Source organism: Pseudorca crassidens, chromosome 3 (genome assembly GCF_039906515.1).
Source record: "Pseudorca crassidens isolate mPseCra1 chromosome 3, mPseCra1.hap1, whole genome shotgun sequence".
NCBI classification, from domain to species: Eukaryota; Metazoa; Chordata; class Mammalia; order Artiodactyla; family Delphinidae; genus Pseudorca; species Pseudorca crassidens.
Genome location: NC_090298.1, coordinates 31375405 through 31395248, shown reverse-complemented (window position 1 = coordinate 31395248; position 19844 = coordinate 31375405). Strand labels below are relative to the sequence as shown.

At 48.2% G+C, this 19844-nt stretch overlaps 1 long non-coding RNA gene across 1 annotated transcript; it reads right to left on the bottom strand.

Moving 5' to 3' along the window:
- Positions 1-256: 256 nt before the first annotated feature.
- LOC137221218 (uncharacterized) lies at positions 257-19844 on the bottom strand. Its single transcript, XR_010941928.1, has 4 exons — positions 19651-19844; positions 2634-2783; positions 1913-2150; positions 257-1419 (listed from the first exon to the last, which is right to left on the bottom strand). It is a non-coding gene; the product is annotated as an uncharacterized lncRNA (long non-coding RNA).

The following is a 19844-nucleotide window of genomic DNA, read 5'->3' as shown; positions in this document are numbered from 1 at the left end:
GCTCCCCGTGGAGAGTCTCTGCCCACAGGGGCCGTGGGATTCAACGGGTGCTGACAGCTTGTTCCCAGCATCAGCTACACACCATAAGCAGGTTTTAACTGAAGCAAATCGCTCCACCAAATCCACAAAAGGGTAAAGTTTGTGATTTTTCTCTATCATCGCGATTACCATCTGATCCAGTTAGGAGTGCACTTCTTTGGAAGTTTTGACTTCTCTGATCTGTCTCGGTCGTTTGTGTTATACAACCAAAGTTCTCTACAGACTTTATTTTTGTACAATATTATTTTGTAACTTTTTACAAATAAAAACTCATTTCTATTGCTCTCTGTACTTCTGTGCTTCCTCACCGGCCCGGACCATGACTGGCCCAGGCTGGAAGGCCGTGCCCTTCACTACTACTCAGCCCACTGGTCAGTGGCCTTGTCCATCAACTCCCCACAACCAATCACCACCCAACTGGGGAAGAACTTGCAAAGCTGTTCTTCATTTATTCATTCAACAAATACTTGGGGCGAGCGACACTGTGCCAGGCACTGTCCAAGGCACCAAGGATCCAACACTGGCCAAAAAAACAAACAAACAAAACTCTGCTCAACCCTGTGGAGTTGATATTTTATTTGAGGGGGAGACAGACAATATTCAAAAAAGTAAAAATATGTAGGGATTCAGGTGTCGATAAATGAGTCACCATTTGTAAAGAATACAAACAGGATATCATGATAGTAAATAGCAGGGGCCTGCTCTAACTAGAGGTGACATTGAGGCGGGACTTACGAAATAGATAGGACTGTCCTGGCAAAACCCTGCGGCAGGCAAGCGCTTGGACGGCACCACCGCTTTGCACAGCCCTGGGAGACGCCGTTCACGCGGGTTCTCCGCAGCAAAGTAGCAGAATCCCTGGAATTGTGCAAATGGTGACCTTGGGCTTAGTTATTGCTGGCAAGAAAAACACACTGAAGAGAGGAAATGCCACGGCCCTGGACTGCGGGGAGAGAGCACGCTTCCTCCTCAGATGACACACACCCCGTGCTGTGTCACAGGCGGCATTGTGACTATTAAAAGGTGGCCTTGTACAGTGTTTCAAACCCAAAATGAAACTCTGACGCTCTTAAGACTCTTCTAAGTGGCCACCAGCCTAGGCTTTCCAGCCGACCACAGTCAGGGAAGTACAGGAAATGCCCTCCCCTTCCGGACACTCACCATCCCCCAGGTAGAGTGGCTGGTACCCACTGTGGGCACTTGGAGTCCTGCTGCCAGGGCAGTGCTGAGGCCAGCTCACCTTCTCTAAGCCAGATTCTGGTCCAAAGCTCGGAGAGGAATGCGAACGCTTGCTTACCTCCACTCCTTTTACCGTCTCTCCAAAGTGTGTTCCCAGGGTGATGAACCAGGTGAGATGCTCGTAAAAAATGGGGTAGTTCTCTGATCAAACAAGTTTGGAAAACATGGAGTTAAACAACGTCTTTTTGAAGTTAGAGAAGTGTAGAACTTATCAGAGCCTTTATTAAACTAATGACCGTCCAGGAGGGGCAGAGCGTGCAGACTTCCCCAGATGGATGGGACCATGAAACTGCCCATGATTTTGTTTTCTTTCTCATAACACCTGTTGCCCGTCCCTTGAAACTACCTTGGGCCATGTTGCCCGCTCCTATAAGCACCGGGATGAGCAGAGCGGGGGACTAGAGATTAATAAGAGTCAGCAACTACTGGGCAGCTCCCCACGTGCACACACACACACACACACACACACACACACACACACACACACATTATGGACATTTGGGCATTGTGGGTTTCTTGTTCAGCATGATCAACAAGTGGTCAACTTTGGAAATTTCATCCAACCAAGAAAGGGAGAGATGAAAGCTGGGAAATTCTTAGCAGCAATAAGAAAAGGAACTCTCACCGTGCTTACCACAAATGCTCACGCAGTTCAATTTGTTAGGAACCACCAGTGCTTTGGCTGGTCCATAGTTTTGGGGGGGCGGGTGCCCCCTCACCGTGGTCCTCAGAGGAATGTTTCTCTCTTTGGGCGTCTGACTCTGAGTCCTTGCTGCTGAGGGTGGCATGAGAGCATGGGACCAGGAGCCCGGACACCAGGCTCTGACGGTCTTGTGGGGCTGTACCCACCGTCATCTCAGGCTGGTTTTCTCCTGTGTGTCAGATGCCAAAGTAACAGTTTAAAAGAACTTTTAAAAGAATCGATCCACTCCCAAAGTTAAGATGGAAAATAAGAATTCCCTGAACCTAAGTCTCAAAAACAGAAAGCCCTCCCCTTTACACACAGGCACCGTCTTGGGCCACAGCTGATTTGCTACCTGACCCCAGCAACACGGGGAGGAGGGAGCCTGAGCCTTCGCACCCTCTACCTTCTCGGAGCACGGTGGCAGGGAGGGACCATAAGTGCCCACCACGGGCCTCGGGCTTTTTTCCATCAGGTTGTGAAGTGTCTGAGCCCCAACTGTCTTCCTGGGACACATCTTTGTTAAAAGGGTGTTACTGCAACCCCACACAGTAGCTAACTTGACTCTTATCTCCCCACACAACTTCCTGAATGAAATCAAAACCAGATCCTGCCAAGTCATCACTGAAAATAAATAGAGAGTTAGGGAAATAAGAGGAAAGCACCCACTTACTCACATGTGACAACTAATACACTGCCACGTCCCGGCCCCATGGCAGGTGAGGATAATGATGATGGGAGTGCAGACGGGGTGGAGGATGTGCAGTGACGGGTGCGTGGAAAGTGCCAGAACGCCTCCACAAGCAGCAGGTGGGAAGAAAGCCTGAAAAAAAAAAAAAAATGAGTCAGGGAAAATTACAGAGTAGGCTTCCCGGATAATTTGAATTTCAGATAAACATGCATAATTTCTTAGTATAATTATGTCTCATGCAATATTTGGGGCATGTGCTATTTGGGACTTAACCCTACTAAAATGATTACTCATTGTTTATCTGAAGTTCAGCGGGGCATCCTGTATTTTAATTTGCTAAATCTGGCAAAAGAAAGCGACGTTCAAGCTGGGACTGGCACGTGAGCAGGAATCTGTCAGGTAGACGGTGCAAAGGGCGCGGGCGGGTTGAGGGACAGGCATTCCAGGTGGAAGAGAAGTGTGACACAAAAGGATGGAAGGGCAGTGTAGCAGGCTGTAGCAGGCACGGTGGTGGGCTCGCAGCTTTCTTCCTCATCCCACAGGGCACAGCAGACGCCGTGCCTAGGGGCCACGAAATGTTTCGTGATCCAAAAACTGTTTAACTTTTAGTATTTTTAAAATCTGAAGAAAAAGTGAATGTAACAATAACGAATATGGAATACCAAAGCAGCCTGGGTTATATTCGCCTTTATATACCAGTGCGGTCATTGGAAATTGTTAACATTTTTTATGGAGAAGGGGCCCACAAAGGCAAAAGGGCCTCCGACCCACAAAAGTCGTGACTCAGCCCTGGCTGGGCTGCCAACAACAACCTGTCCAGGTTCTCTACCTGCAAGTTTTTTCTAGTTTTCCCTTTCTTGTTCAATCATTAAAGCCGAACTTGAACTAAAAAAAAAAAAAACTTCTTCTCACCTTTCAGGTTAGATTGTCTTCTTAAGATATTTACTTCCTGTTTAGGAAAACATAAACCTAAGGATAGCCATTAACAGTCCAAGACTCATTCGCTCTTCTTGAAAAAGGACATGAATCAGGTGACCTGGATCAGATGTAGTTGAGGGGATGATGACGGAGGGAAGAACAGGCAGACAGAAGGATGGATGGAGAGAAAGGCAGAGAGAAGACTTCAGGCCCCAGGAGGTCAGAGAACCAGCAGAGGTGGGCATGACACACAAGATGAGGTTTTCAAACATGTAGAATAGATTCTTTTAACTTGGGAAATTCTTTCAAGTGGGACATGTAGGGGATTTTAACATACTTCCTGTACGTGCCTGGGCCTCATTCATCCAATTAATTATTGAGTATCTATCTCCTACCAGAGGAGGATATAAGGATATAAAGATAAAGCCCTTGAGGGGCTCCCAGATTAGAGGGACAGAAATAAGAGTATTAAAATACAAAGTGATAAGGGCAGTGATGAAGAGTCGCAGTGTGTTATGGGAGCTTGGAGGGACAATAAACCCAGCTGAGGCTGTGGGGTGAGGAAAGGTATCAGGGATGGCTTCTTGGAGGTGGTCTGCCTGACAGACTATTAAAGGAGAGAAGGAATTTCCCAGACTAGAGTTAAAAGGCGAAAGATTTATACAATCTGAAGAGAAACCAGAGTATAGGAATTTCCCCGACTGGAGTTGAGGACATTTCGGGCAGCAGGGACTCGAGGGCTAAGACTAGAGGCGGCCTGGTTTGTCGGTAGCTGGAGGAGGTGGAGATGGGGCAAGGCCAGAGCTCTGGAGAGCAGGACGGGTGAGCATCATTGGGCAAGGGAGGGAAGGGAGCAGAGAGGCTGGGGGTGGTGAAAAGTGTGGGCTCCAACTCTGCATCCACCCTGGAGACAGGATCACTTATAATCGTTGCACCTGACCTCTCCCTTTCAGACCCTCTGTCCCCCACCCCCAGGCCCCTCTGGAGTCCCATCCTCTCAAAACCTTGTCCACACTGCTTTCCTTCTCCCACAGAAAGCCTCCCCTGGGGATGTCTACTTTCCCCAGGGGACTCCATAGGACTGAAAAGGCTCCCAGACTAGCATTTCCCAAACTGTCTAGGTGAACACTAGGGAAGCATCCACGGAGGCAAGAGTTCCTTGATTTTAAAAATTGGGGAAATGCTGCATAGTCTGATTCCATCTCAGGAAGAAACAGTACACATTACCTATCAAACAAGGCCCTGAGAAGACCTGCAGAGGAAAAACATGTTTCATGTTGTTTAACTCAGCATCTCACAATCTTATTTGACCAAGGAGCATCTGTTGACATCTAATGTAAGTGTTTTGCTGGACACAATTTGGGAAATGCTATTTTAGAACCAAAGGAATGGACATCTAATGGAAGAACTGCAGACACTGGTAGTAAGTTATTTCTGGCCAAGGGGATCTTTCCACCCCACCACTGGTATACAGGCACCCTTGGCCTGGAGGACCCGAGAAATAACCGTCACGTTTTCTTACATGCATTACTGGTCCAGTGAGCAGCCAAATTCAGCCGTGTTCTCGTTTCTCCCAGAGCTTGAACAGAAGTAACCAACCCTCCTTCCCTGTCCTCAATCTCCACCCAGCTGGCCAACCCTGCCATAGTTCACAACTGCTGAGCTGGAAGACACTCCAAGGGGTTCTAATCCATGCTACACACACAGAAAAATCAGCTCTCGCGGTCTTCATTTGTGTTGTTCACCAGATAAAGACAGATCCCTTCCATTCCTGGCTACGTGGTGAGATTACACAGCTGGGTTCTCTTGTGCTTGACGGAGGCCAGTGACCGACCAAAGACCATGAGCAGAAGTGACATGGGCTTCTCCTGAGCCAACATTTAATTGCCATTGTGAGACTCAAGAATCTCTTTCTTGGGCTTCCCTGGTGGCGCAGTGGTTGAGAATCTGCCTGCCAATGCAGGGGACACGGGTTCGAGCCCTGGTCTGGAAGGATCCCACATGCCGCGGAGCAACTAGGCCCGTGAGCCACAACTACTGAGCCTGCGTGTCTGGAGCTTGTGCTCCGCAACAAGAGAGGACGCGACAGTGAGAGGCCCGCGCACCGCGATGAACAGTGGCCCCCACTCGCCTCAACTAGAGAAAGCCCTCGCACAGAAACGAAGAGCCCACACAGCCAAAATAAATAAATAAATTAATTAATTATTTAAAAAAAAAGAATCTCTTTATTCTTCTATAGTATGGCCACCAGAAACGTTCAAGAAAGGGGCTGTTCAGTCAACTTGGAGTGCCTCTGATGAACAAGGCCACTCCGCCAACCTGCAGCAGACGTGGCCTGGTGAATGAGAAGTAGCCCTGTGTCATCTGAGCCACCGAAATGTGGAGGTTATTTGTTACTGCAGCATGCCTTAGCCTATCCTGACAGATACAAGCTTCTGTTGTGATGAGGCACACTATGGGCCACGAAGAGAAAGAGAGCAGTCAGCAGAGGCAGGCAGAGGAGCGGGCGGGAAGGCTCAAAGGGAAGGGGGAGTGGTAGGAAATACAGTTGGAGAGATAAGCAAGGGTCAAATCACGTAGAGTCCCTGGGGCCGTCCTAGGGATTTAGGATTTTCTTCTGACTCAGGCAGAAAGCCATCAGGAGGTTTTAAGAAGAGGGGCGACAGGATCTGGCTTGTGATGATAAGGGACTGTTCTAGCTGTTTCGTTGAGTTACAGACCATGGAAGCGAGGAGGGCCAGCCAGGCTGAGGCAGGAGTCCACACGAGTGATGATGGTGACTTGGACCATCATCCCCCATCGCTTGGGGGTTAGCGATGGCGGTGCAGATGGGGCTCGCTCAAGACTGGGCGGCAAGGAGGCCGGGAGAGCGAGAGGAGTGAAGGTGCGAACAGGATGGCGCCGAGTCTGAGGGCAAAGCAGCGGCCTCTCTAAGAAGGCCGAGCTGTGCACGGCTCAGGTGGGGGAAGGTCACAGTCTCATGATGGACCTTTTCCGCTCAGAAAGTCACCATGTAAGAAGAGGGACGCTGGTCCCGACATCCTAACTCCGGGTGAGGCAGGAGCCAGAGCCGGGGCAGGGTTCCGAGGGCGCCTGCCAGGCCCCGAGGTCTGGAATGCCATTAAACGTGTGCGTGCCGGGCCGGCTGGCTCGCGTTCAGGAGGACTCTGCCACTGCTCCCTCTGACAGTGTTTAGCATGAAATAAAAAGTTTGGCTTTCAAATGATGCGACGAGGAAGATTCTTGAGCAAACATGGCCAAAGCCTCTCTGCAGAATGTTCTCAGAGGCTGGGATTCCACCCACCTCCAGCCTTCTTTTTCTGTCTGGTCCTTCCCAGCTGTGCACTGAGGTGGAGCCGGCCGGTTGCACTGGCCCCGCCCTGGTCCCCTGCCCCTCCAGCTCTGCTTGCTGTTGCCAAGTTCATCTTCCTCACCTCACTTCTCTACTCAAGATCCAGCGCTACCTTCCTGCTGCCACTCAGACCCCTCAGACTGCCAATCACAGCCTCCTCAACTTGTTTCCAACAAATCTTTTCTCTAGTTTTTTTTTTGTTTTGTCTCCCAAATCCTCCTTTTTAGCCTAACCTTTACCCTTCAGTCACTATGGATGACCCCATAGAACCTCAAACTACATATTGAGCTGTTTACACTTTCCATGATTGGACCCTTGCCCAAGCCTTTCCCTCTGCCAGGAATAATGTCCCTCATCTCTTCAGTGCTCCAAATTCCCCCCAGCTGGTACTCGTCACTCACTTCACTGTGGTCCTACAGCCAAGCTCTTCATGGGTGGATCAGGCTGACCGCATGGGTCCCTTCACTTGTGGCTATTCGTGCACTGACCTTATGTTCTGTGCTAGGTTGAGGGCCCCTTGAGTGCAGGGGCCGCATCTGACTCGTCTTTGAATCCTGAAGAGCCCCAAGCATGTGCCCTCACCAGTAGCAGATGCTCAAAAAGAATGTTTATTTGTCAGGACTTGGAGTTACAAGCAGCAGAAACTCAACTCAAGCTGTCTTAAACAATGAAAGGGAACTGATTGGCTCGTGCAACTGCAAAGTCCTGAGGTGGACCGCTTCAGGAAAAGCTAGATCCAGGTGATCAACTGACATCGTGAGGAATAGGCCCCTCTCACTCTCTCGCCCTTCACTGTCTTCCACTGTGTGGGCCTTAGTCTCAGTCTGTTTATCCCCACGTGGTAGCAAAGAGGTCCAGTGAAAGCTGTAGGCTTTGATCCCAGTCTCTTAAATACCCAGTGATTAATGCCACCAAAGATCTTGGAGGAGATTCTCACTGGCCAGCTACAGCCAGACGCCAATTTTTCAGTCAATTACTATGGCCAGAGGGATGGCTAATTCTGTCCCGGCCTAGGGAATGTGCCCACCCATGGTACCACCAGGTGGCCCAGCTCCACTAAACCACATGGACTCAGAACATGGACGGGCAGATTCCGCAAAGGAGAGTTGTGTGCTGCGACCTCAGGAAGGGAAGAGAGACACTGAGCAGGCACAGACAGCGGGTGTCCGTGACAGAGGCATGTTCTACAGTGGCACGTTCCAGCAAAACAATTTGGAACCTCTTCTTTCAGATTGATTTTGACAACCATCTACTCAAAAAAATTAACATTCCTACCTTGGCTTACTCATTTGGCCAAAACAGCACAAAACAGTTCACACAATAATTCAAACAAAACAACAGGGACGGGGTTTCCCTGGTGGCGCAGTGGTTGAGAGTCCGCCTGCTAATGCAGGGGACACGGGTTCGTGCCCCGGTCCGGGAAGATCCCACGTGCCGCGGAGCGGCTGGGCCCGTGAGCCATGGCTGCTGAGCCTGCGCGTCCAGAGCCTGTGCTCCGCAACAGGAGAGGCCATAACAGTGAGAGGACTGCGTACCGCAAAAAAAAAAAAAAACAGCAGGGAGTAGGGGACACCAGTCAGGGCATAACTGGGAGAAAAATGAAGATGGGCAATCAACTTTTTTACCAAAAAAAATGGAATATTGGATGGATGGATGGATGAAGGACTGTTTTAATTTATTTGATTGTGCCATCTAGAAGATTAAAACCCTGTTATAAGGGACCCCATTAGAAAGACAATGCAAAGAAGGTCCAATTAATAGAAAACCCTACTGCAGTGATTTAAGTAGGGGCTTACTTACCTTACACAACTGAGCGTTTACGAATATATATACACAGTGGATGCCACAGTGATATGTTTTGTAGGCAGATCCACTAATGGATGTTAAAAATAGTGGGCATATATTTGAGGAGAAAAGGATATTTGCATAATTTCAAAAAATCTCTCCCAAGAGAGCTATTAATTACAAAGAGGAAAATGGTAACTTTACAGTAGAGAAACTGGGCAGAAACCACCTTAAGCAGGTGGTGCAGGCTAAGATCATCAGTAATAAGACATATTGACATCATGTCCCCTGAAATAATGATGCACTAGGAAGGGCACAAAATCACCCTTCGGTAATTTTTGCCAAAAATGCAAAACCTCAAACTAGCCTTGAGAAAGCATCAAACTCAAACTGAAGGACATTCTACAAAATAGCTGACCAGCAATATTCAAAAGTGTCGAGAATGGGAAGAACAAGGAAAGACAGAAGACTTATTCCCAGGTTGGAGGAGACTAAGGAGACAATGACAACTAAATCAGGGTGGGATCTTGGATTGGATCCTGGAACAGGGAAAGAACATTAGTAGGAAAACTGGAGAAATCTCTTTCAATAGGTTCTGCAGTTTCATTAATAGTATTGCACCAAAGTTAATTTCCTGGTTTTGATCACTGTACACGGCCATGGAAAATGTTAGCATTAGCGGAAGCTGAGTGAAGGGTATATGCGAGCTCTCCTCTTATTATTTTGACAATTTTTATATCTAAAATTATTTCAAACTTTAAGGTAAAAAAGAAAACTATTGTCTTCTTTCTTAGTAAATGTATAAACCAGTTGCCACCTCAATGCAAAGGTCCATAGGATTTACTGCCCTAATTGTAGGTATAGACAAATTATCTGAGTTTGGAGAAAAGGAGGGAGCAGTGTGGCCTTGATACTTTTGATGTCTCTAGGAAGGGCTTCAAGCAAGTCATGTGGGAACAGCTGTTCCCACAGACCTTGAAAGCATGAGCCAAGGGGTAAAAGGACTTCCATAGGTGACCCCAGCTGAGCAAAGATACAGAAGTGTGAATGAAAAAACATGGTATGTTCTGAAGACTGCGCAACTCATGCCCAGGCAAAGAAAGGGACAGTGGGCTCTCATATGGTGTAGCATTCTGGAATTTTAGGCTTGAGGTGGAATTGGGGAAGACATGGGGTTGACTGTGGGACATGGAATAATGGGGAAATAAAGGCAGCACCTTAGGAGAAATCAGTTATGGAAGAATAAGTACTGGACAAATTTCTGTACACAAAAATAAGAATGAGGTCTGAAACTAAAAGCCAGAAGCACACATGTGAAGAGAGAGCTTTTAAGGACACCAAGCTGATTTAGATCAAGATATCCTGGAGTGAATATTTACTTGGAGGGGCAATGAGTGATATGGGGTCAGCTAAGAAGTTGTGCTTATCTCAGTCTACGTCAGCCAGACCTCCTCCAACTTCAATGTGCATACAAAGCACCCAGGGAGCTTGTTAAAATGCAGATTCTGATTCAGCAGGTCTGGGATGGAACCTGGGATTCTGCATGTTTAACAAGCTCCCAGGTGATACAGGTGCTGCTGGCCCTCAAAGCATGCTCTGGGTAGCAACAATGCAGACCAGGGGAGACATTTACAGTGGGGAGACACAGTGAAGACGGCAGTTTAACACTATCAATCTGGGATTACGTTCAACGAGGCCAGGCTGACCTTCCTGGCCTTAGTGTGGGGGTAAATAGTCATAAGCAGACAATGCTGAAAGCTGAAAAATTTGTATGAAAAGCCCTATCAGGCAAGTAACACAGGCTCGAAGAGCAGATGGTATCCTGCCCACCCCTCACCAACCCCCCAGGAATGTAGAACCCAGAAGAGAAGCTGCAGTGCATCTGTAACACTGACGATTGCAACCAGTCCACTAAGCACAGCCCGGAAACGCAGCCGCATGGCCCAGGGCCTCCCAGGAGCAGCAGAGACCCAGCCAAGTGAAGGTTTCCTGATCACAGCCTCACTGCCACCAATGCCTGCGGCCCAGACTGTTTGCATGGTAAAGTCCAATAAACCAAGCTCTTCCTTGTTCTTTTCTGCTTCATCACATACCAAGTCTCTTCACGTTCTTCCATCCCTTCCCAGCTCAAACATACCATTATCCAAGAACAGCCCTTCCAAGCTTCCCACCAAAATGCACCCCCGCATGCAAAAATGCAGATGCTGAAAGAAAAAAGAGATGACCTTTGACCTCTCCTAGGGACTTATTCATTCCTCTTCTGGAGGATGGTTATGAGTTCTACTTCCTGTCCCCACCAGACAACAAGTTAGGAATGCCATCTGTAACCATCAATTGGGAAGGCATTTTCATTCTCTGAGGGTATCTGGAAGGCAGGCTTATTCCCTAAATAATGAGATGCTATTCTACCAAATGAGCAGAGAGTGAGTGCCTCCTGCCTGAACTGTGCGGCAACCAAGACATCTGCCCTTAAGATGCTCTCAACCTACTAAGAAAGAAGAACAAGGTAAAACTGAGGCAGGTACCAAAGGCTGCAGGAACCCAAGGGAGATAACGTCTAGTGAACTCTGGGAATTGGAGAACTAGGAGATACACCCTGAGTAAGGGGGTCTGTGGTCCCCTCTCACAGCCTCATCTCTGTCCTACAGGACACCATAGCGTCCACCATCTCAACCTGGGCTGGTGGCGCGCTCCCCCTGCTATTAGGTGCAGACTCTACTGAATCCCGCAGACTGACTGTTTCAGCCTCACCTGGCACACTGTCCTGTGCATTCTCCACAGTTGACGTCTTTCCTTACAGCTGCCTTATTTCTCTCCAGACTTCTAAATCATAGCCACAGAATCCTCCCAAATCCCTTTGCTCCAAGTCTCACTGTTCATTCGCTACCCTGGCTTCAGGGCTCTCCCCAGAGAGTGGGTCACACACGCTCTTTGTGGTGGCCATAGCACTTTGCCCACCTCCTCCTTCCTTGCCACCCTCTTACCAGTGCTGACAAGAATCTCCCCGTCCCACCATCTTCCCTGGTATTTGCTTGATCCTTTTCTCACGCTACCTGTTGTTTGGGACCACTTCCTCCCTTTTCCATCCAAATTCTAGTAATTCAGGTCTCTGCTAACAGAATCACTTTGGAACAAGCTGTCAGAAGGCTGTTTTCTACAAGCCCCAACTCATCCCTTAGGCATCTGACAGATAATGTTTCAGAGATTCATCTAAGTTGTAACATGTATCAGAACTTCCTTTTCATGGCTGAATAATACTCCTTTGTATTATATACACAATTTGTTTATCCATTCGCCTGTCAGTGGACATTTGGGTTGTTTCTGGGTTTGGGCTATTACAAATAATTCTGCTGTCAACATTTGTGTACAACTTTCTGTGCGCACAAGTTTCTGTGTGGATATGTGTTTTCACTTCTCTTGGGTATATACCTAGGAGTGGAACTACTGGGTCATGTGATGACTGTACGTTTAACTCTGAGAAACCATCAAACTGTTTTCCACGGTGGCTGCACCATTTTTCTCTCCCTTGTTGCCATCATCATTATCATTATCACAGCAGCTAATATTTATTGGGCGCACAATGGGCCAGACTATGTTTAAAACAACATTATGAAGTTGATATTGAAAGAAACCAGAATATGTCACCCCAAAATATACCTCTTTGATATAAAAATTATCTTGAGCTAAAGGCAATTAAGAAGCAACAAACTCAGAAGTTCCCCTTTTTCTGTCTAAAAGCACAATATAAATTCTTCTTTTACTGGAGACAGATTCTTACCAGACCAGCGATAGCCCCAGAGGAATCTGCAGACAAATCTCACTCCATTAGTTCCCTCCCATTTATTTGCCTTCCCACTGTTTGCCACCCTTGGAAGCCTGTAGCTTCTTTCCTTTGTCCTGTCATTTCTCTCCAGCTTTACTGTTCTTTGTTGAAGATGCTAGATAAGTTGAAATTCTAAGCCACGCTTTGAGTTACTTTTTATTCAGGTTTCTCCCGAGTGATGTGTGCTGCACGCATTAGTAAACTGCTTTTCTCCTGTTAATCTTTTTGTTGAAGAGTCCCAACTGAAAACCTAAGATGAAGAGAGAGAAAGTTTTGCCTTTCCTGCAATATCATCACTGTCTTCATTTCACAGATGAGGAAACCGCGGGCCAGTACTTGCCCAAGGTCACACAGGTCGGATGTGGTGGGCGAGGCCTGCCTCCGAATACTTTGAGCACAGGAAAGAACTGTGTATACAAGGCAGTTGGGGCACAGAGGAAGGAGAGTTCTGGGGTGTCTCCATTAAGGAAGGGGCCCTAAGCTAAGGCTTGAAGGATTACTGTTCCTGCCAGTAGATGTCCAGTCTCAGGGGAGCAGCAGAGAGAACTGAGTGAGCGAAGGCATTAAGCTGAAACAACACGTGCTTGGTGTAGACGGATTGTAAGGTACAGGATGATAGTTATTTTTACTGCTGTGTCTCCGGCACCTACATGGTACCTGGCACAAAGCAGGTATGTGATAAACGTGTACTAAGTGAAGAGGTTAGAGAAGTGAAGTAAAAGAGAAAGCTGGAGAGATGGACAGCGTCCAGGTGCAGGTGAGCTTCACCTGCCTCAGTGAAGAGTTTGGACTTTATCTTGCAGGTGACACAAAGCTTTGAGGGTCACATCGTAATTACATGTGAGCTGCAGAAAGATCCCTGCAGCAGCAGCGTGGAGTATGGCTTGGAGGAGATACGAGGAGAGACAGTGACACAAGTTAGGAGGCAACTGCAACAGCCCAGGAGAAAGATGTGGCTGAAGGTCTGAACCGAGGCAATAATAGCTGGAACGGGAAGGAGAGGAGGAGACCAGTGTGATGAATAGAAAGAAGAAATAATCTACTGGATGTGGTAACAGGTTAGATTTGAGGGCAGGGGGGGAAGGTGGGATTGTGACTCATTCGCACGTTTACGTTTGGATGATGGGATTGACGGAGCCACTGGTGGGCACAGCAGGTGCCCACCGATGCTTGATGACCAGTTCACCACATTGGATGTGGCGCACTTAGGCTGCCTATGGGACTTGAAGGCAAAGATGGACTTGAAGGTGAGCCCCAAGCTCAGCAGAAAAGGGAAGGGGATAGAGAGGTAAGGGTCACCAGCGCCCATGTGATCACTGATGCCACTGGGTGGATGGATCCCAGGGATGTGGGTTGAAGCAGGAGAATGGGAACCTGGAGCCAGACCCAGAGAAGACAGTGAATCATATTGACACACCACCACCACTTAGACACTTACTGCTTGCTTCCTTATTCTCAACAATTTAACTAACCTAAGGTAGTCAGAGCAGTCTAGAGACCACCTTCCTCTCCCACCCACACACGTTGTAACATCATCACTTGCTTTCTTTTCCTTCGCACATAGGAGACATTTCAAGGAATATGCACATGCCTCAATTTCCTTGCCATACCGAATATCTCATTTATTAACTTGGATTCATCATTTTCAATCTTTGGAAAATATATGACTGTACAACTCCGTGGAGGAGAGAAAGCTTTGCCGTCTCCTCAGAAGAAAGGATGTGCCCTTTAAAATGGGGTCTGGTGGCAACGGGAACAGAGCTCTCACAGATGCAGATGTGGGCAGTGTCCTCCCAAAGGAAGAGGAGCCTTGGCTTGGGGACTTGGTGCCCTTGGGCCCCCGTGGCAGGGCTGACTCAGATGCTCTCTCCCTCCCCATTAGACATTCGATTCCTCTGACTCGACTGGGTTCTACGGCTGCCTGCTACAAGGAGAGAATGAGCTCGCTCGGCCAATGGGGGATTCTGGACCTCTGCCACAGTGATTTCGCGCCGGAAATTAACTAATCCAGCTGCTGCTTTCATCTCAGTCTTAGGAGCTTGGGGAGGACGGGTCTGCCCCTGGACTTGCCCTTGATCTGTGGACAAAATGCAGTGACAGAGCCTGTGGGCTGAGGCACAGCCCTTGGACCTGGTAAATTCCCCAAGGCCATGACTTCTGCCTCAGAAGCAGGCCACCCTCCACAGGAATGACTTGGGCTCTCTTTTCTCTGACTGGGTCTCTTTACTTTGATCACCTGTCACCTCTTTCCACCACCCTTCCACCTCGCTCCTGAGTCTGCCGTGAAATTTTTATGTAAATGTTGTTAATGAAAAACCATCCTCAATGTATATTTTCTAGTTTAACCATTAGGGATGGTGTTTTAGACATCAACTTCTAGACTGTGAAGAAAGGTACTCATAAAATAGTGTCAGTGCAGTTGAGTAGATTCCTTAAATCACCATTTCTGGCTGCATTTTGTGAAGTCACAGCTTAGAGCAACAAAAGCTCCCAAATGGCTTTAAGAATGGAACCATTTTCAGACTGACAATCAGATGAATTTATAAACATTTTCTCCCCTTTACTTCTTTAACTTTCACCCTCCAAATGCAGAGGTAGGAAACGTAACTTGCGTGGGAATGTACTGATGATGCTGGCGATGAGGGGGGCGCAGCTGGGATACCACCTGCCCCCAGGCCCCCCACTCCACACCCACACCCCCCAGCCCCCAGCCCCCCCCCCCACTCCACACTCACGCCCCCCAGCCCCCCACCCCCGCGAGCAGGCACACCCTCACGCAGCAGGACACACCGGGACTCATGACATCAGGAGGCAGCCAACGAGACTGCAGCTAAAATACAATCTGCCTCAGCCCGCCGAGCTGCTCCCCTTCCAACCACACCTCCAGGGTTCATTTTGCCCTTCTGACAACTCCCCACGCCTCTTCAACCCAAAGCCTGGCTTTTCCTGACATTTTCCTTCTCAACTTTGTTGCTCCAGGATGCCTTGGTTGTTAAGATAAATAGTGTTTATGGAGTGCCTTCTATTTTCTCTGTATCTTATAAGCACTATCTCATTTAATCTTAAACAAAGCTAGGGAGAGGCAGCCAGTACCTGCATTGTATAGCTGGACACCTAAGGCTCAGAGAGGTTCCTGTTCAGCTGGTTAGGGTCACCCAGTTGTCAGTAGCAGAGCCAGGGCTTAAGCCCAGATGAAGCTGAATCCGCAGCGCTTACACTCTCTTCCCATCACACCCGCTGACTTTATGCAGTGTCACCTGACAGTGGGAAGCCTGGGTCACAGACATCACAGCCACTAAATAAGCAAGGAAGAGAATGAAACAGAATTTTTCTTTGCTCCCAGCTGGTGCTCCCCAGCCCATGCATTTCTTACCAGAAATGGAGTTACCCAAGTATTTATTTGTAAGAGGAACAGAGCAATACAGGAGGGAAAAGATGCCTCCAAGAACCAGAAGCTCAGGGACTCAAGGTTTTGCACTTGTAAGTTGTGTTGACCTTGGGTATAGGTATAGATCACCTAGACCCTCTGTTCTTGTTTCCTCATCTGTATAATGACGATGAACAATGCTTGCCCTTCCTTCTTCCCAAGGCTGCTATGAAGATCAATGGAGTAATAGAAATAAAAATTAGAAAATGTTCTACAAATCATGTATAAATATATTTTTTTCTATGGGTGTATTAATGCCTGAGAAAACAATATTTTAGGGTCACTGAATCCATTCCTTAACTCTGCTCTTGGGCATAACATTCAATTTCTCTTGGCCTCAGTTTCCCCATCTGTAAAATGTGGCCATGGGGTTTGTTGAACCCTAAATGTCTTTCTAGCTCTGACATTCAGCAGGTCAGTGACTCTTCCTGACTCCTGCCATGCTTTCCACCCAGCCCTCAGTGGCCAAGAAAACCCAGAAATGAGTTTCCCTCACACAGAGCCATCTGTCCTCAACAAAGAGGAAGCTGGAGATTAAATAGTAAAGGTGCCCCGAGAATATTCAGCTGCAAAAATGGCAGCATTAAGTGCTGAGAGGAGTAACAAGCTTTATCCCCTCCACAGTGTTTTATCAGTGAGCGTCACATGTCACTTAGTGTACTGGGAATAAGACTGGCTTTTAGAAACAGTCCAGAGAGGGAGATAGCTTTAAACAAATATCTTCCCAAGTAATTATTTAATTGGAGTTGTGACATATGCCGGGAAGAAGAGTTTGACTATTTATCAGGAGATTATATAATGCGGGGGGAGGGGCGGGGGAGGTCTCAGGAGGATTTCCCAAGGAGGTGGCATTTCAAACTGGTTCTTCAAGGAGCATCTGGAGTTGGCAGGGCAGGGAGGGGATGAAGAAGGGGTAGAGAACGTACTAGGCAGAAGGAACATCCAGTGCAGAGTGCTTTTAAAGAGGGAAGCTCTTGATGTATTTGAGTTGCTGAAAATAAACTTATTTGGCTGGAATGCTGGTGGTAGGGGAAGAGTGGCATGACATGAACTTCGCGATACAGACAAGGACAGATCATGCAGCATCTTACAGGTCAAGATGAGGAACTGGGGGCTTTACCCTAAGAGCACAGCGATGCCACTGGCAAGTTTTAAGCTAGAGGCTATGTTCCAGGCAATTGTCCTGAAAGATCACTGTGGAAGCAGCCAGTTTATAAGAGGAATATAGGAGTGGGTGCAGTGACACCAGCCAAGAGGCGAGTGCAACGGTCTAAGGCAAGAGAGGAAAGCGGCTGGGCCCAGGATGGCGGCTGTGAATATAGAGAAACGTGGAAGGAGTCGAGAGGTGGAATGTTTAGGATGTGGTCATTGATTGGGGTTGGGGGGAAGAAAGGCAGGTATTTTATACACTGTACATTATAACCCACTGAACTAACTAGTACCATGAATCCCAAGTTCCAGATGAACAAAGGAAGCCTCTGAGAGGCTGAGGGGCTTGTCCAGATTAAAGAGCTAAAAAGTGAGGTTCCCAGAACTTCGGCTCTTAAGTCATAATGTTTCAGGTATGTAAAGGTTCTTGTCCCAAATGATTCATCCTAAGTGCTATCATTACTTCACAGAAAACTCAGTGAAGGTCTGATTTCATGTGTGTTGAATTCCAACCACACTCCGGCGAAGGCCATATGATGAGAAGGGATTCGAGTGAGCAAGTGACATCACGAAACAAATAGAGTCACTATTCAAATGTGTGCTGTGGACTCCTTACGCCATCACCTAATTATAGCTCCCGAGGAAGCGCTGTACAATAATACACTGTGCAGAAGCCAATGCATGACTGTCAGGGGGCCAGACGGTCCTTTTTATCTGAGCTGATATTGGAAGATAATGTGTAACCAGCTCAATGAGGTTTTTGTGGTGGGGCTTTTTTCTGATCAGGTCATAAATCTTTCTGGTCCAAAAGAAAGGCCTGCCCAGCTTGTGAGTTGAACAGGCTCTTCCCAACTCCGGAACTAGCACAACTGAAAGTATGCCGACTTTAGAGCATACTTCTCACATCCCAGAGAAAGGGAACAGAGGTCACAAAGTTCTCGTAAATATGTGTGCATCTGACGCGTAGCAAGTCATTCACATACCACTGCTCCTCTAACTGCACTGGCCCAGCATGGGTTGGCCAAGACAAACATTGATTTCTTACCAAATATTCTGGCTTTAATGACTACACTTAGGTAACTTCCCCAAAGTCCCATAATTATAAGCAGCAGAGCCTGGAAACGGAGTCTCTCTGAGCACAGAGCCATGCTGCCTTGGGTCCAGTCTGAGCCCCGGACCCTCACGTGTGCAGTGAGGACACTCTCCGTCTCCCAGCACCGCTGTGATGGTTCATACCCACAAGGCGTCTCCCACAGGCCTCGGCTCGCCGCGAGAGCTCGACAAATGAGCTCAACTAATTCCAACAAAGCGGCAATGGTGAGCAAAAAAAATGTATCGTGGGGCTTCCCTGGTGGCGCAGTGGTTGAGAGTCTGCCTGCCGATGCAGGGGATGCGGGTTCGTGCCCCGGTCCGGGAAGATCCCACATGCCGCGGAGCAGCTAGGCCGGTGAGCCACGGCCACTGAGCCTGCGCGTCCGGAGCCTGTGCTCCGCAACGGGAGAGGCCACAACAGTGAGAGGCGCGCGTACCGCAAAAAAAAAAAAAAAAAAATGTATCGTGGAATCAAAGTGAATATAAATTACACAAATGGAACACTGATTTGTCCAGAATGTGAGACTGACATTTGAGGGTCACGCATATATCTGAGCGATTATTCACCATCAAGCCACAACCAATTTCCCAGCTCTTAAACCATTCAGTGCCTGAAAGTTTACTGATCCTATCTGCTTCAATCTTCCGTCCCGTGTGATGCATTAATCCCGACCCCCAACGAACCTCAAGGTCTTAACTACGCTTTGCATCCTTGAAAGCGGCATGATGGTGGCAAAAGCACACGATAATGTCAGTGCTGTTTCCCACCGAGCCTGGATTTTGCCTGCATTTGGTTGACAAACATGTATTCCACTTACTGAATTAGTTTGTGCAGATATGGCACCAGAGGCTGGCTCTACAAGCAAGTGGAAGGTCTGGTCACCAGCGTCACATCCTAGTGGGAAGAGAGGTCTGGAAGCTCTAGTTAGGATGGGATGGAATGGGAGCTATAAAAGCAGGAAAGTCCAACTGTGGCGGGAGGAGAGGGGGAAGGGAGGAGAGGGGGAAGGGAGGAGAGGGGGAAGCTACTCGCTCTGAAGCAGAGGGAGGGGAATTCAGAAAAGCCTGCCTTTCTCTTAATTCTGCCAACTCAGGAAAACCTGGAGGGAGGGCCAGTGGGTCAGCCGGTTAGCCAGCGCAGTGAGAAGTGGGTTTATCCAGGTGATCATGAGGAAGGAGAGCTGCAGAGCCGTGGAAACAGGCACCAAGTGAACCCCACCACGATTTAGTCCCACCACGATTTGGGGGTAGACGGGTAGACACAGGGGAGAGGCGAAGCTGACCTCTCAGGCTGACACAGGCAGCCAGGGCCTGGCCTCTTCCCCTCACCTCACGTCTCTCCCCAGTGTATCACTTTCTTTCACCCTATCCTTAGCTCCTGCCACCCAGAAAGTTTTCTCCAGATGGGCGGACTGGCCATAGCTCCCCTCCCTTATGTAACCAAATATCTTACCCTGAAGATATGCTCAGACGTCCTGGCCTCCACTCAGCCCTCTGGTTTCCAGCATGGCCTGAGCTGCTAGCCAGCCGGCCCAGTGCCCCACCGGTTTCTAATTAAAACGGAACACATGTGTCTCTAGAGGCAGAACAATTTCTTGGAGGAGAAACAGCAGGCTTCTCTAAGGTTGGCCTTTAAGTCTCACGTAG